A 16,786-nucleotide genomic window follows, 5' to 3' on the forward strand; every position below is an offset into this window, starting at 1 on the left:
TAATTGAATGTCCGTTTTCCTAACCTGACTACCGGCGACATTAAAAAAAAACAAACATTCCCCTCCCCCACCCCCTACTTCTATTTTTTGGTTCCTCCATCTTAATATTGCCACGATATTAAGTCAGAAGAATAAGAAAACATGTTCTGCTTTTCCGTTACCTTTAGGGGCTCCTCAGGAAATTAACGCAGGCTCCGGGGCAGGAGGTAATTTTTGAGAGTAAAAATGTGCGTGGCGGGTGCACTTTTTTTTTTTTTTTGCTTAGGTTGGTGATATCTAATAGGCTCATCAACATGAATTTACATTTTTTACGTGCTAAATCCCTTAGGAGGTCGATTTTCAAAAGGTTACACGCGTAATCCCCGAAAAGCTGCCCCAAGCTACCCCTGCACGCGCCGAGCCTATCTTGCATAGGCTCGGCAGCGTGCGCAAGCCCCGGGACGCGCGTATGTTCCAGGGCTTGCAAAAAGGGGCGGGGAATGGGCGGTCCAGGGGCAGGGCGGGGGCGTGGCTGGAGCCTACAGGCACAGCGACCATTTGCTGCTGTGCCCGGGATCGCGGACTGGCCATTGGCCAGCGCGCGTAACTTCTTCAACAAAGGTATGGGGTTTTTTTTAGATAGGGCTGGGGGCGGGTTAGGTAGGGGAAGCGAGGGGAAGGTGGGGAGAGGCAGAAGTAAAGTTCCCTCCGAGGCCGCTCCGATTTCAGAGTGGCCATGGAGGGAACGGAGGAAGGCTGTGCAGCTCGGTGCGTGCAAGTTGCACAATTTTGCACCCCCTTGCACGTGCTGACCCTGGATTTTATAACATGTGCACAGTTATCTGGCTAACTTCTTAGCTGGATAAGTACTTTTCTGGCTAAATGACAACTGCTGATCGCAGTTGGGCATTAGTGAGGAAGGGCATCAACAGTCTCCTCTATTCCCCACACGTTCTCTTACACATACACATTCTCTCTCTCTCTATCTTCCCCTTTCAGGGATGACTCCAGGACTCTCCCCTTTATATCTAAGCCCAACATCAGCATGCTCCCTGTTCTCACCTATCTCCAGGGCTCTCCTTCCCTCCCTGACATCAGCACTCTCCCTTTCCCTAGGAATGGGTACAGAGAGCTCCTGCACAAATCTCACTCAGCAGAGAATAGCCTTCTGCTTCCTGCTTCAGCCCTTTCCCCTCACAGGCAGACTGCAAGGGACAGGAGGCGAGGGAGTGAGGCTGAGTCACTCTGTCACCTGATCAGAATTTTTTTTATGGTTTAGAAAACTGCTAAAGTCCTGTTTATTTATGTAGGCTTACAATATAGATTGATTGTTGTATTAGGGAGGAATCGGCTGCAATTTTTAATACATATGTGTTTTTAAGAGTTTTATGTTTTGTGGTGTTTTTAAGATTGTGAATATTTACTTGTGATCCATATTGATTGATTAACTTGGAAATCATGGACTATAAGAAATGTATATAAATAAAATAAACAAACAAACAAATAATCTAGCCCCTCTCCTCTTGGGGAAAGGATGAGGTACAGAGCAACGCAATTTTGCTCCCTAATTCAGTCAATCTCCTCCTGTGGTTTCTTCCATCTTCCAGTCAGGTTAAAAGAAGAGGCTGGTACCTGGTAGCTTTCTCAGATGCCTCCAGAAATCTAAGATATTTCATTGAAATTGCTAAATCTCTGGGTCAAACCCAGAGAGTTCCCAGGTATGTCAATTACTCCCCTCGATCTTATATCTCTGCCAAAGGAAACTAACTTCTCCTTCTCCTTTTGGGCTGATGGGGCCCTGCTGCTCAGGCTACTGGTTTCTCCTGTGATTCTTTTGCATGTGAGGATGTTCCTGTGGCTGCCCCCCCGAATTTTCCACACTGTGTAAATGCCCGGACTGCACACCCTATTACACCAGCCTTGGTTGTATCAGCAGTTAATCTTCATTACAGATGCAAAATGATGATGAGAATAGGGTGGCTATATTTCTAGTTCACATAGTGGACATATTTCTAGCTTTTACAGTTATACAATTGTAATAGTCTCAGTTATATTGCTCAAAATATTTATTACATTGCTCGTGACTGTAAAAGTATCAGGCAGCACTACTAACAAAAAAAAACATGTTAATTGTGGCAGTTCCCTGTAGGCACTGTCATTTTATTTTTGACCCTTAAAACTTAGCACACAGGGTCAAAATTCAGTTATAGTTAAATCGACATCATCCTTTCTATATAGAAGAAAAAGGCCTACAATGAATGTATACTGTGCTGCGATTTCTTGTGGCAAGGTAAACACAAAGTGCTGTGATGTCCTACATAGAAATAAATCTTTGGGGGGGGGGGGGCGAAAGTCTTTTGAAATAGTTAAATAACCCTTTAAGGAATGCTTTGGTTTGGGCTGCAATTTCACCAAGAAGTTTGCAATTACCTTCCAGTACGAGCAATCAAGCAATATAATGCACTATGATTTTACAGCTTAACAGAAACACCCTGGGCATGTAAACTCCAAGAGTGAATTGTGTAAGCAGTAATAACAGCTTATGAACTGTGCCAAACAGAGCTGAGGTCCATCTTCCCATTTACTTCCCCTCCATCACCTGCCTGGGATCTACAGCTTGCAGAAAATTCACTGCCTTTTTCTCTAGCATTTCCTCCCTTTCTCCACTTCAGTGGCAGAACTTTCATCCAGATATGTTTACACTTTTTTTTTTTCTTTTCACTGGGTCTCAGGTCAGGAAGATGCTTGAATTACCTTTGTAAGTCTTTGAGAAAAGCAGGCGGGCTGAGATCCCTGAGCAGCGGAAAGCAATGTTACCAGCACGAACTCTTTGACATCATGAGTTTTCATTCCAGCCTGGTCTTTTCCCCAGCGTCCGTCAACAAGAATGACAAGCCCAAGTGTATTAGCATGGAAATAAGAAAGCCCAGGGCCGGATTCTAACCTCATGCTGGCATGGCGTGAGGGTGGCACTAGAGAGGGGGGAGAGAGAGAAATGGACAGCCTCCCTCTGGTCCTCATTCATTTCTTTAGGTATACACCGTGTTCCTTCTCCTCATTCCTTCATTTATTTATTTATTTAAGAGTTTTTATATACCGTCATTAAGTTATTCACCATCATGTCCATCCATCCGTCCGTCCGTCCCCCCCCCCCGTATCCTGCATTCTCCTCATCTCGACACACCGGGCTGTGAGCCACTCCACTGAGCCATTCCCTTCTTTGACAGTTAAGGAACAACAAACCTGGAAAACCTACCGAACCCAATTAAATTAAATCAAACACTTGTATAACTGATTCAGGACCAAACCCAGGTTATCAGGTGTGATCCCAGCTTAATGTTGCACCTGGAGTGAGGGAGGCTACAAATATGCATGTGATATGTTTGCATGCACTGCCCTCAATGTATAGAAAAAATATTTCATGCATATTCATTAGGGAAAGATATGCTGACTGTCGGGGGGAACCAGAGGATCAGTTTCAGCACCTTTCCTGGACCACTAGGCAGCACCGATAAATACAACATCCTGCAAATCATGACCCTGATAGCCACCTCCCCCTGAGAGGAAATATTGGCCCAGAGAAAATACCTCAGGTCAAGCTGTGCCTCAGAAAGCCCATGCTGCTACAGAACACAACCCGCCCCCTATTTGAACTTTCATGATTTGTGCGCGTGCCAGGAGATAACCGTAAAATCTGTGCGGTGCTCCCCGGGCCAAGCCCTGCACGTATCCCCGGGCTGCGGCACTCAGAGGGCTTTTAAAAACAACCAGCAAACGTCTCCCAGTGATGGATCGAGGAACAAATCCTCGACGGGCAGATATCGAACTTGGAGGACAGAAGGGCACGGCTGTATTTGCTATTCTATTGGGTAATGCTGTTTTTACATTGTTTTTTTTTTTAAGTATGTAAACTGCCCTGGTCACATCTGGAAAGGCGGCATCTGAAACCTGGAAAGAAATAACTAAATAAAATACAGCCAGGGCAGACCAAAATTCTCTCTCTGGGAACATGCTGTCAATGCTGTCAAAAACTCTGCAATCGTTTCTTTCTTGGCTGTGTTTATAACCTGAGCAATATCCATCTTTATCTCATCTAACATTAAATTTAGGAAACATTTGTGTGAACTTTGGTCTCCCAGGCTAGTATTACATGTCCCTGTAAAGGAACTATATCGCCCTTTGAATATGACCCCGTCACCCTTGTAGCAGCCTCTCTTGGATCTATTTCATCCTGGGTTTCAAGTTTCTGTTTCAAATTTTGCCTCTTTCCTTTCCCACTGCTCCTTTTTCCATTTATATTTTACTGATTTTCATAGAGACAAGGGGAGATGCCTTTGTTCTTTTGTCTCCTTTCTTAGAATGGAGTCTGCGTGTTTCGGGTGGGGGAAAGAGGCGGGCATGGTTTAAACGAGCCTCGTTGGGGAGGAGAACGCGGGGCCCTGTTTCCTCAGCCATGGATCATTATGGCCCTCCAGTTCATTTGAAGAGACGCATTATCAGGAAGGTTGTCAAAATATTCAAACCTTTAACATAATAAATGACTAACACTGCATAATTAAACCAATTATCTAACTCACAAGTCTTTGTAGCAGGATGTGCATTGCTAAGGATAGAAGAACCTATTCTACCAAATGCAAAATGCCTTTATGTACATTACGGGTTTGAGTTTCAGCTCAGAGAAGGAAATCCCACTGTGGCAGTTAAATCTTGGTTTGGTTTTTGTTTTTTTCACCTCTATAATTTAGGGCAAAGTTCTAATAGCTGTATTGGTCCTGGAACAAACTGAATTCTGGACAGGGTTTTTGACACGTTTGAACAACATGAGAGTATTTCAAAACCGATCACATCTATAGCAAATAAATTTCAATCAATAAAATCTCACAGAACCAACCACTGGCCGCCGATGATTCAGTATATTGATAAAACCTTTATCAGAGGGACACCCTGGTGAAGGATTTCAAATACAGCAAAATGTCGGTGGTTGGTTCTGTGAGATTGTCTGACTATTATATATTGCCCTGGGCATGCAAAGTTTTCATTTATACGCATCTATTTATTTATTATTATTCATTATTTTTAGGCATGCGTCTGCTTGGATTTGTTTAGTACTTTGTCAGCCCATGGAAATAAACAGGGGATGCCACAGACGACTGGTAATCATTTAAAAAAAAAAAAAAAGCTGGCACTGTAATCAAGTACTGTAATATCACTTTCAACTTCAAGCAAAATCTCTTGTCCGTTGGACAAGTTCCCATTTCCAATTTAAAGCATTAATCATAAAATGAATTTGTTTCCATTCTGTGCCCATCAAACAAATCTTTATGGAGTAAGGCTCATAGTTTGCCATACAATGCATTTTCAACAGTGCCCACACTTCATCTTCACCTAAAAGTACACTGCTCATTAATTCATCTTCGCAAAAGGAACCAAATCATTATTCAGTTGATGGATTGTTTTTCCAATAACAAACAACAAAAGAGGTTCTAAACTTCATTCTCCTCTTTAATTTTAACTTAAGCAAGCATACACAGATTGCACGGTACCCAATGAACCTTCCTTTCGCATGCCTGACTATAAATCCAGTACCACATGTTCTGATCTTTGCTCGCTGCTCTCTGAATTGCTGGGGCAGGTGTGATATTTTTACATCATGCCCAGCAAACGTTCACAGATTAAAAGGACTATAAGATACACTTGGAAATGTTACTTTAAGATACAACAGCTGACCCAAGCGTTTAAGGATGAGGACATCCAACAGCATAGCAAGTTCATTCTGTTCTTCCTCCTGCTTCTTTGGGTTTCCAGCTCTGTCAGAACTAGAGCTGGGATATGGTATCATGACTCTTCATGTAAAACTCCCTGGGGTTGTTTTCTCCCGTTTATATCCTCTCCCAACTTATTCTAGTCCAGTCATTGTAGCGATAGCTCTTGCTAGGGGGGTCATAAGCCAGGACTCTTTCTGAAGTCCCACAATCATGGGACTTACATTTGGCCATTAGGTGTCACCATTGCGCAATGGCTATAACTCCCTTCCCTCCAGGGGCTGCCTCAGCTGCATCCCAAGCCCTGGTCAATGTGGGAAAACCCGAGCTGGCAACCAAAACCAGCTCCTGCTGCTTGGCAGTGCAAAGCACTGCTACTGAGTCTCCAGGCTTCAATTTGCTTTTTATAGTGCGACCTTTATTGTAAGGTAGTTTACCTGCCATCAGATTCTGATGCTTTTATATTATGGTCCTTCTGAATTCAGAGGGAAAGAGGTGATGGTGACTTTAAGAACCACCAGTCAGTTTCCTCTTGGCTAAGGTTTTTATTATTATTATTATTTACCTCCTACCCAAAAGTATTCTGGAATCTATTGATTTTTTTGGAATGAGAACTGAAAAAAATGCTGCTGGACAAAAACTGTTTTATTCATGGAATCATCTTATAACCCAAACAGCTCCATATGGTCCTTCTAGTCTAGTGGGACGTAAAAGAGTGCACCAAAGGCAAGGGGGTCCAATGTATTTAACCTTTGTTCAGTTCCTTTGGTGCCTGCACAACCACAAATGCAAAAGTAATGCAGTTCATATGGCTAATTTAGACTTCAGAAAAATAAAACAGAACCTTTTAAAACACCTGCAATCTGTTAAGGTCCTAAAGGTGATGACGTGCCCAGGAGGACTTTGAATTATCACTCTGTTGATGCCCCATATCAGGAAATCCTAGTACAAACTAGAATTGCCAATTTCTAGCTGTAAAGCCTGCCTGTCAGCCTTCACAGTTTAGGAACTGCTGACATGAATGAGGTCTCGTTCTTCCAAAGTGGCTTCCTCTTGCTATGGATTACTTTAAGGCAGGGCCACCTGGTTTCTCTGCTGCAGGTTATATAGCACCAACCAACGCCTTTCAGCTGGAGGATCTCCTGACATGGTATCTCTCAATACGGCATTTATGCTAAAGCAGTGGCTTTGTTATAAGTACTTGACCCACCAGACGTGGTAGCACTTTATTCCTTTTTCAAGATCTTAGCTTCTAGAGTGCATCTGTTATGTATTCCTCCCTATTTGGCTATGAATGGAGCCTACTCATTCACATAAAAGTCATTCAGGTGTGCATGCCATCTCATTGTCAGGTACCGTCTGTGGAAACTAAGCACAAAGGAATTTAGGCTTCTAGGATTGAGATACAAAGGGTTCCTTTGCAATCATGCTTGCACTAAAAATAGTTTAGTGTGCAAGTTGTTAAAAATTGAACATGCACATTAAAATGTCACTTAAGAAGTGATGCACCATCTAGTGTTCATAGTAAAATAAAGATGACCCCGATATTGTGTCACTATTATTATGTATGGAAATCTGAAAATAAATAGCATGACCAAGTTAGTTACTGATGGGCAGTTAAATAACACTAAACTGAACATACTCTGTTCTCATTTCCTTTTGGCTCCTCCTGATGGTTTCCAAAGGGCATGTGGAGATTGACTGCCAATGTGAGGAAAGAAGTGGGAGACCTAACTAGACTCCAGAGTAGGAAGTGAAATAAAAACAGAGTTCTAGGAGAGCAGAAAACGGACATGAGATTGTGTTTATAATCACCTGTCTTCTATGTTGCTGAGTATTCAAAGAGTGATTTGAGAGGAAGCAGTTGAGAGAAGGAAGCATGGAAGAGGACAACTGAGGAAGGAATCTAGCTGCCCTGACTCAGAAGGGCACCAGCATCTAATAGTTCCCCCCTCTATGACCACCTAGCAGTCTATACACCACAAAAGTACGGCCATACAGTCTGCTAGTGCCTCAGAGCTCACAGAAAAGAGCTTTGTACTCAAACGAAAACAATTGGTGAGCTCACAGAAGCTTTTGAAGCTCATTTAACTGATCAGCCTGAAGCCTCTGAATACCTACTGTGGTCAATGAGAGCAAATATATTAGTCCTCTGGTAACCTATTGCTTGGAAATACGTATACCTTGTGTCTATAAAAGGAAGATTTAGTTTTGAAGTGCTCAGGTGTGTGTTTGTATCCTCTGTCACCTCCCATTCCTTCTCCTCCATGTCCCTCTCATTCAGATTGTGCCATGTGAAAACTTTCTTATTTATATTGGGGAGGAGAGGATTGGAGGTGGGGGGCAACAGGATAGTCACTTCTCCCTTTGGGGAGCTCCCCTGGAAGAAGGCTTCTTGCTATTGTGGTTACCCATGAAGTGGGGCTTAGTTTCCAGAAAAGCTGCTCTTCATTTTGAAGCATCAGAATGCCTTGAGTGCTTTTTGCACTACTCAGACACAACAAGGACAGTAATGATCATGCAAGTCATGCTAGTATCCTGGAGACTGTCTGTTTAAATACCACTATGAAACTTCAGTGCCTTCTACATTGTGAGGTATGGATTGAATAGCCTCTGGGATGTGTAACCATTTTGTTAAAGAGAACATATTTGTAATGGGGCGGATTTTAAGAGCCCTGCGCGCCGGTGAGCCTATTTTACATAGGCCTACCGGCGCGCGCAGAGCCCCGGGACTCGCGTAAGTCCCGGGGTTCTCCGAGGGGGGCGTGTCGGGGGGGGTGTCGGGGGGCAGGCCCGGTCGTCGTGGCGTTTTGGGGGCGTGTCGGCAGCGTTTTGGGGGCAGGTATGGGGGCGTGGCTACAGCCCGGGGCGGTCCGGGGCGATCCCGTGGCCGCGCCCTCTGTACCCGCCCCCAGGTCGCGGCCCGGCGCGCAGGAGGCCCGCTCGTGCGCGGGGATTTACTTCTCCCTCCGGGAGGCGTAAATCCCCGGAGAAAGGTAAGGGGGGGGTGTAGACAGGGCCGGGCGGGTGGGTTAGGTAGAGGAAGGGAGGTGAAGGTGAGGGGAGGGCGTTAGAAGATTCCCTCCAAGGCCGCTCCGATTTCGGAGCGGCCTTGGAGGGAACGGGGGTAGGCTGCGCGGCTCGGCGCGCGCCGGCTATACAAAATCGATAGCCTTGCGCGCGCCGATCCAGGTTTTTAGCAGATACGCGCGGCTCCGCGCGTATCTACTAAAATCCAGCGTACTTTTGTTTGCACCTGGAGCGCAAACAAAAGTAGGCCTATTCGCGCTGTTTAAAAATCTACCCCAAAGTGAATATATGTGAAAATGTTTGATAATTGCAGAAAAAGTGTGTGCTGGCTCTGTTTTGGTTTGGCAAACAGAAGTGTGGCCAAATCTCTTATTCAAGGGTCTGTGGAAAAAGTTTGACAGTGTCATTATCCATACGTGGCCTTCATTTTTCAGGTCCTCTGAAGTTAGCGGAGCCATTTCAGGATGCATGGTAGCAAGTTAGCACATGGTCCAAGGCACATGTCAAATTTTGTGTTGTTAGCAAACACTCATTAAATAGCATGGAGGGAGAACATACATTCATATTAAAGATAAAAATATGAAGCTATTTTAACATGCGCATGGTAAGCCCTCATTTGTATAGGATGTTCCTTCATTTGAATTTGCGAAGATGCTAATTTTAACAAGCCCACACTAGTGCCTTTCCAGATCACTTTAATGTGAACAATAAGGCCTTCCTGCACAGCATGCTATTTTATCATGCACACGAGAGCTTTAATATGTACATAAAAGTTTAATGCATAATCCCCAAAATCAGGACCCCCACATGAGACAATGTATCACAGTTGGAGCTCAAACCAAAGGCATTCAGCTTCCAAAGAAGCAATGTGATTACCTGAATTAAAAGAGAATTTCCCTGCATTGCCAGGAGCTTTACTGTCCTTTCTACACTTCAGGCCTCGGTCATCAGATAGAGCTCATTACACTCTACAAGTAAACAGTCCATGACTAGACAGGCTTCAGAGACAGAGATCTCAATCGTGCTTCCACCCAAAAGATCTTAGAGGAATTGGAGCTGAGTGGTGGGGGGATTCCTACAAACACCTACAGCTACCTAGACATGAAGGTGTCTGGGTTCATTTCAGAAGGTTTCTCATGTAACAGTGACAGTGTCTCAGTGACAGCTAAATATGCAAAGAAAAAATGTAAACAATTACAGGTTATGTTAACAAAAAAGGACACACAAACGGGAAGAGCAATGATAATGTACTGCTGCACTGTAAACCAAACTGAACTATTCTCCTGACTTTTGCTGTCTTGTTTCCTTAAACAGGTTTCCTCATTGTTTCCTTTCTCACTGATCCTCTGCTTCTTGTCCATTGTGTTTTTCCTTTTTGACTCTGGTTCACCTCTTTCTTATTATAGCTGTGTTTTCCCTCCCTCAGCTCTATATCTTGTTTCCCAACAAACCCGGGTCTGCCTGTCCAACATTCCATGCCAGCGAAAGCAAGATTACTGAGAAGTTTCCTGTTGGGCCGATGCAGTAAAGTGCGCTCAGTACAGTAAGGAGTAATAGCGCGAGGAAAACGTGCGGCCAACCCCCCCCCCCCCCCCAAAACCAATAGCGCCCGCAACATGCAAATGCATGTTGATGGGCCTATTAGTCATTCCTGCGCGATACAGAAAGTAAAATGTGCAGCCAAGCCACACATTTTACTTTCAGAAATTGGCAGACGTTAATTTCGGCCGGCACCGGGAAAGGGTACAGAAAAGCAGAAAAAAAACTGCTTTTCTGTACACCCTCCGACTTAATATCATAGCGATATTAAGTCGGAGGCCCCAAAAATAAAAAAAAAAAATTTAAAAATCTGCCAGCGTCCAGCGGGTTGGAAGATGGGACGCTCAATTTTGCCGTGTCCGTTTTCCGAACCCTTGGCTGTCAGCGGGTTCGAGAACTGATGCCGGTAAAATTGAGTGCCGGCTGCCAAACCCGCTGACAGCCGCCGCTTTTGTCAAAAAGGAGGCTCTTGGGACGCGCTAGTGTCCCTAGCGCCTCCTTTTACCGCGGGCCCTCATTTATATTTTTTTTTTTCTGAATCACACGGCTAGGAGTGGCCTGAGCGGGCGCTCGCCGGCTCTCCCGTGGGTTTTTCTGTATCGGCCCGTTTGTTAATAACCATTCAGGATATTCTCTAGGGGGGGTCAAGTTACAGACTGTCCGCTGTGACACAAAGTTCATGAGTACTTGTTTCCCATGGATTCTGAACCAAGACTCAAAGTGAAAGTGCCCATGTATTTCTGCACTTCCTTATTTTGTGAGTAGATTTTCTACAGAAAATAACACTCAAAAGACTTGAAAACATAATCTACACATGTTATTTTTGGATCCCGCCTTAAACACAGCCCTGAAAATGTCTCCGCTAAACATGGCTAAAACGACATCCGTTGTTGAACAACTTTCATGCTTTTATCCACATTGAGGGCAGGCGGTTTATGCGCTTAATTCACCATTTGCTCACCGAGACAGCTTGGAAGATAGTTTCTCCTAATGACTAACACAGTTACTGATGGTTCTTCTTTCTAACAGAGCCCTAGAACAAGATGTTCCCTGCCAATGGAGATGGGAAACCCAGGCTTGGGTTTCATGAAGAAATCCCCATGCACTCCTTAGAGACTTATCATAGTGGGAAATCAGCCAAGTTTAGTCAGCTCTAATGTTTTCTGTCTCATGCAGTCTCTATGTGTCAGACTGGTAACTTCCAGAATTCAGAATAGCTTTGCATCATGTACTGTACAAATGGAAATGCATTCATACTTCTTTCAATCCCCCCTAGGAAGAGAGAGAGAGAGGGAAAGCTCAGAAGCAGATTTAGAGTTGGATAACTTATTGGCACAGGATTCTATAATATAGAGGGCCTACCATATGTTACAATACCAAGGAGTGCCACGGCTCACAATAATGTCAGTGTCCCAAAATAATGTAGTAATTACTCTTCTGCAGGAGGCCATATCCTCAAGTATGTGTCATTAAAGTTTTTGCCAGGGTGCAAATTGCACGATATTGAAAATAAGAGCTCTAATCTATAGCAAATCCAAAACGACTATTGCCGTGGGCAAGGAGCAAGGTGGAAGAACCGTGGCGGAAGCAATTCTCACAAGCACAGGACACATTGGGCGGGATTTTAAAAAGGTTACACGCGCCAGGCCTATTTTCAAAAGGCCCGGTGACGCGCGTAAAGCCCCGGGACGCGTGTAAGTCCCGGGGCTTTCCTAAACGGGCGGGAATGGGGCGGAGCATGGGCGGGAAGGGGCGGGGTCAGAGGCTCCAGGAACAGCAGCCATTTGCTGCTGTGCTTGGGATTGCGTGCTGGAAGTTGGCCGGCAGGCACAAAAGGTAAATTAAAAATTTTGGGGGGGTTAGAGTACGGCTAGGGGGAGGAAAGGTTAGGGGAAGGGGTGGGAAGGTCAGGTTAGGGGGGAAGGAATGGGGGAAGGCAGCGCGGCTTGGCGCGCGCAAGGTGCATAATTGTGCACCCCCTTGTGCGCGCTGACCTCCGATTTTATTACATGCGCGTGCGTGTTATAAAACGTAGCGAGCGCACATGTAGGCCATGCACGCTTCTTTTAAAATCTACCCCATTCTGTTCCCCTCCTGTCTCTCTATCACCCCCAGTGGTGAGAGCAGCCCAGCTCAGGGACACAGCACTTGTGCTAGGAGTCGATGAGTTCCAAAATGTCCAGCACATTATCAGCCTCAACAATGAGACTCGTTCCTGCCAATTTTTTTTTTCTTCCAAAGCAGTCGACTTGGCATCTACCTATATAAGAATACTTTGAGGAAAGAAGAAGTTTGCAATATCCTGGCCTTTGTTAGAGACTATAGAAAAAGTACAGCTACATCCTGACCCAGGAGGAGAAACTGGAACCCCCCCCCCCCAAAAAAAAAAAAAAAAAAGAAAGAATGCTTGGAGTATTGCCAGACTATGGCAGTTCTCTGCAATCTGCATGAAGGACAAGGAGACATGGACGGCGGGAGAGACAGGCAGCTGAGTCTCCCATCCTCACATCCGGAATTGTGATCTCTCAGCAGCCCAAGACCCAAAATCTGACACATACAGTAGAAGAGATATTTCCAGAAATGATGGGCTGGATGAAAATCTAGTATCCTTCCTCCAAACCACCAGCTGTCCTGACTCCGGCATGAGAAAAGTAGACAAATGACTGCATCCCGATTTTGAAAGCATTAACAATTTGTTTGTATTACTCCGTCCTGCAAAACAATCTATTTATTCCAATGCTTTTCAACAGGGATGTAAACCATGCCCTCTGTTCCTTTTCACAAAGGTCCAAAATGTTCTTTAATCATATTATAATGGACAAATCTCAAAGGGGGAGGGGGGAAGGTTATTAATTACTTTCTTAGTTATTTACTATATTATAAAATACATCATAAATTATAGTAGAAATTACTGCAGGAGACCGCCCTTCCCTTACTTAAATTTCAGAGGAATTCTCTACAGGAATATATTATGCGTATCGGTTGTTAGGCTGGGCCCAGCTATTTCATTGCTCTGTGCTTATCATCTGCGAGACCTCAAAGGATATTAACAAGCAAGAATAAGTGCCACTCACAAGGAGATCAACAATAGCTGTGGAGGAACAGCTGAGGAAAAACTTGTCCCTTTTTCTTCTCTATAGCAAACAAAGGCTAGGGATAAAAGTGGTGTTCTTTCTGAAGAACTAATATCAAAAATAAAGGACTGGAGATGATTTTTTTTTTTGCCCTTTGCATCCCAACCATGTCTGATACTCTTTCCTTAACAAAGATCCTGGTGGTGGAGCAATCACCTTCTCATTCTCAGCTTCTCTTTCCAAGATCTTTGCAAAATTGGTTTCCTACTGAACTAAATGTCAAGGAAGTGACCAACAAACTATAGGAAGTTTATATAATAATGGTAATTTTCAGATTCTTAATTCGCCTTTCCAAACGATGCTCATGAGATGCTGAAAAGCGCGAGAAGGCAGTGCTACACATCTGCTATCCGCTAGGCTACTTATCGTGAAACATCGTAAATAATGCCAGGTTTTTTATAAAATGTGCTTTGTCTTCAAAGTTTCTCCTTGAGATCAGTATCTGGGGAAACTGTGACCCTTTTTCTCTGTGAAGGGGGGGGCTCACTTTGCTTCAAACCATGTGAAAATGTTTTAAAGCATCGTCCGTAAAACCTGACACATCAACAAACATTTCCCTCGACGAGAGCAGTTGAGGAACAGAGGGCACACGTCAGGGAGAGAAAAGCTTTGTAAAAAATCACAAATTATCTAGTGACAGAACCATTGTGGGGTTATTTCATTCAGCAGTAACATCATCATCCTTCAGCTTACACATTCCCTGGAAAATGAACAGCAGAAACTCACAGGGGATCAGAATCCACCTACCCGACTTAGATGTTTTCAAGAAGGAGACCAGTTTATTGGGAATGAGGCAGCAGGCAGAGTAGTCTTATCTTTTGAATTCCAGTCATGCACTGAGAAGGAAAGATCACAGTGAATTAGGATACAAGTAGTAAACTAATACTAAGGAGAGAATATCACAAACACAGCTATAATAACCCAATGATTGCATAAATGCTAGCACTGGTATAACTACCTTCACTCCTAACATTTTTGGGTTTATATTCCTCCTTCCTCAATAGGATAGTAAGGACTACAAAATGCCTGAATGCATTGGAGCGGGTGTTAAAAACCCCAGGGTGAGATAAAAATATCCCAGTATTGTATTTGCACTGTAACACAGCACCCAATGTTCTAACCTACTGAGTCACTAATGAAGATTTTTTTTTCTCAGATAAAAAGATGACATTTCGTAGTGAGAATAAAGTCAGCAATTAATTTAAAAGGAAAGTGAGGCTGCCTTCAAGGAAATGTGTGTGTGTTAGCCTTAAGGAAAGTGGGAGCTGGAAGATTAACACTCGTTTATAAACACAAAGGGTGTCATATCTGTAAAATATCAAAATAAAATAGAGAAAAAGAATAAAACAGAAGAACTTTGGTGCTTGTCAGAAGTATCTGAGAATAACCTGAAAAAATGAATGTAACACATTACTCTAATGTTCTCTCACCCTAGCTTGATAGTACCCTGGGGTAGAGAGCCCATCAAGCTAGAGTGAGAGAACATTGTAGAAATATCATCTTTGTGTGACTTTCCTCACTCCAAATCACATCAAATCTTCTCTGAGGTCTACTATGCTGTTCATATGTCTCACTCTGCATGTAAAACTGTTGATATCTTGGCTTTGGGATCTACTGGAGGAAGCATGCATGCTTTTATATTAAAAATGTTGTATCTTGCCTGAGTTAAGACAAATCTACTAACTCAACTAATTGTTATTCAATGCTTCAATAAACAGATTTAAACGTAAACACGTGCGATAGTGGACCTTACACTATCGCATGCTGCGATAATGCCCCTCATTTTCATTGATCCCGCCCAAACCCCTCCCCAATCCCGTCCCTTTAAATACATTTGTAAAATTTGCATTTGAGCCACGCGTTGCGATAACTATCACATGCGTTATGGATTTATTGCCGTCTGTTAACGCCATAACGCATCTTGATAAATGACCCTGTAAGTTTGTTTTGGGTCTGCATCTCTTGACAGGACCTTCAGCTGGAAACTTTCAGCTCTGCACTGTTACCTGCACCCTAGGGGGAGAGGTTAAGTTCCATCTGGGATGGGAGCGCAGAGAAAATTGATAGCTGCTTATTTATGGATTCTTCTTCTCTCTCCGAGATGAAAGTGTTAATAAACTGTAGTACTTCTCCTATTAAGTCTCTCCTTCCTGCTTTAATATCCCTATAACCTTTTTTTTTTTTTGGCATCGCTCTCTAACTTTAGCAACAGACTTCACAAGAGAAAGATATATTTAAAGAGTACCTCTCCCCCCCCTACTTGTATTAAAATAGCCTTATAAAGAATGAGGGCTTGGCTGCTGAAAAATCTTTGCAAATGGGAGGGAGAGGGGAGAGAGACAAAGAAGGCACAGAGGGGAGAAGGGGAGAGGTATAAGAGACAGGTGCAGAGGATGGCCAAAAGGAAGGGAGGAGAGTGGTTCAGAGGAGGACTTATAAGGGAGGAAGAGGACGGGGGGGGGGGGGGGGGGGGGAGGGGAGGATGAAGGATCAAGGAAGAAGGAAGAAGGGAGGAGAAAGGGTTAGAGGAGCCATAAGGGAGGGAGAGGAACAAGGTGCATGGAGGGAGAATGATTTTAAGAAACTTGGGAGTAGGGCACAGGGGAGGGAAATGGTAGGAAATGCCAAATGAGGTATAAAAGGAGAGCGATAGAAGGGTTTTGAGGAGTGAGAGGAGAGAGCCAGAGGAGGTATTATGGAGACAGAGAAATGAAAACCCAGAACGGGGTTGGAACAGCAACAGGGGGATAAAAGAAAGATTTCTGGCAAGGAGTGAGAGACCAGAAAGGGAAGGTTAGGATGGTGCGATAGAAGAATAAGAAGGTGACAGAAGAGTGAAAGATAGAAAAAGACGAGATGTAAAACAATGAAAGTAGTGAAGCAGTGATGGATGGAAAAGAAACAGAGAAGCGAGGCAGGGAGAAGTGACATGGAAAGGGAGAGGGAGAACTAGTGAAAGCAGAAGAGTTATATAAAGGAAAGTAACATGGAAAAAAAATCCAGGGACAGGCGAGAAGTCAAGCCAAAAGATGAAAGCAGAGGAGAGAGAACGGTATATATAGGAAAAACGGTAAAACAATTTTATTGTCAATGTAAACATCGGATTATGTGCCTTCCGAAAGATTTTAATTATCTTATATGTATTTTTTAAATTTTACCTGTAATGCCCAACACTGGACATTGGTGATATCCTTCTCCTGTTAGCTCTATGTCATGTAATTTTGGATGCGGAGGGGCAGTACGGTGCACGCTCCCCTGCATCCCTACCACTGCTCTCTCTGAAGTTTAATCCAAATGCACATCATAAAATTTCTTCTCAGAGTCAGCACAATCTAGGAGGCA

The 16,786-nt window shown here is 43.8% G+C and overlaps 1 protein-coding gene across 4 annotated transcripts in view; it reads right to left on the minus strand.

The window, feature by feature from the left end:
• LINGO1 (leucine rich repeat and Ig domain containing 1) overlaps positions 1-16,786 on the minus strand; it is a 1,111,620-nt gene that overhangs the window by 409,688 nt on the left and 685,146 nt on the right. For all 4 annotated transcript variants that reach the window (XR_003852431.1, XM_029575323.1, XM_029575325.1 and 1 more), the window contains one exon: positions 14,192-14,280. The gene's annotated coding sequence lies outside the window, so the exon portion shown is untranslated. The remainder of the gene's footprint in view (positions 1-14,191; positions 14,281-16,786) is intronic.

Source organism: Rhinatrema bivittatum, chromosome 13, assembly GCF_901001135.1.
Source record: "Rhinatrema bivittatum chromosome 13, aRhiBiv1.1, whole genome shotgun sequence".
In the NCBI taxonomy this organism is placed as follows: Eukaryota; Metazoa; Chordata; class Amphibia; order Gymnophiona; family Rhinatrematidae; genus Rhinatrema; species Rhinatrema bivittatum.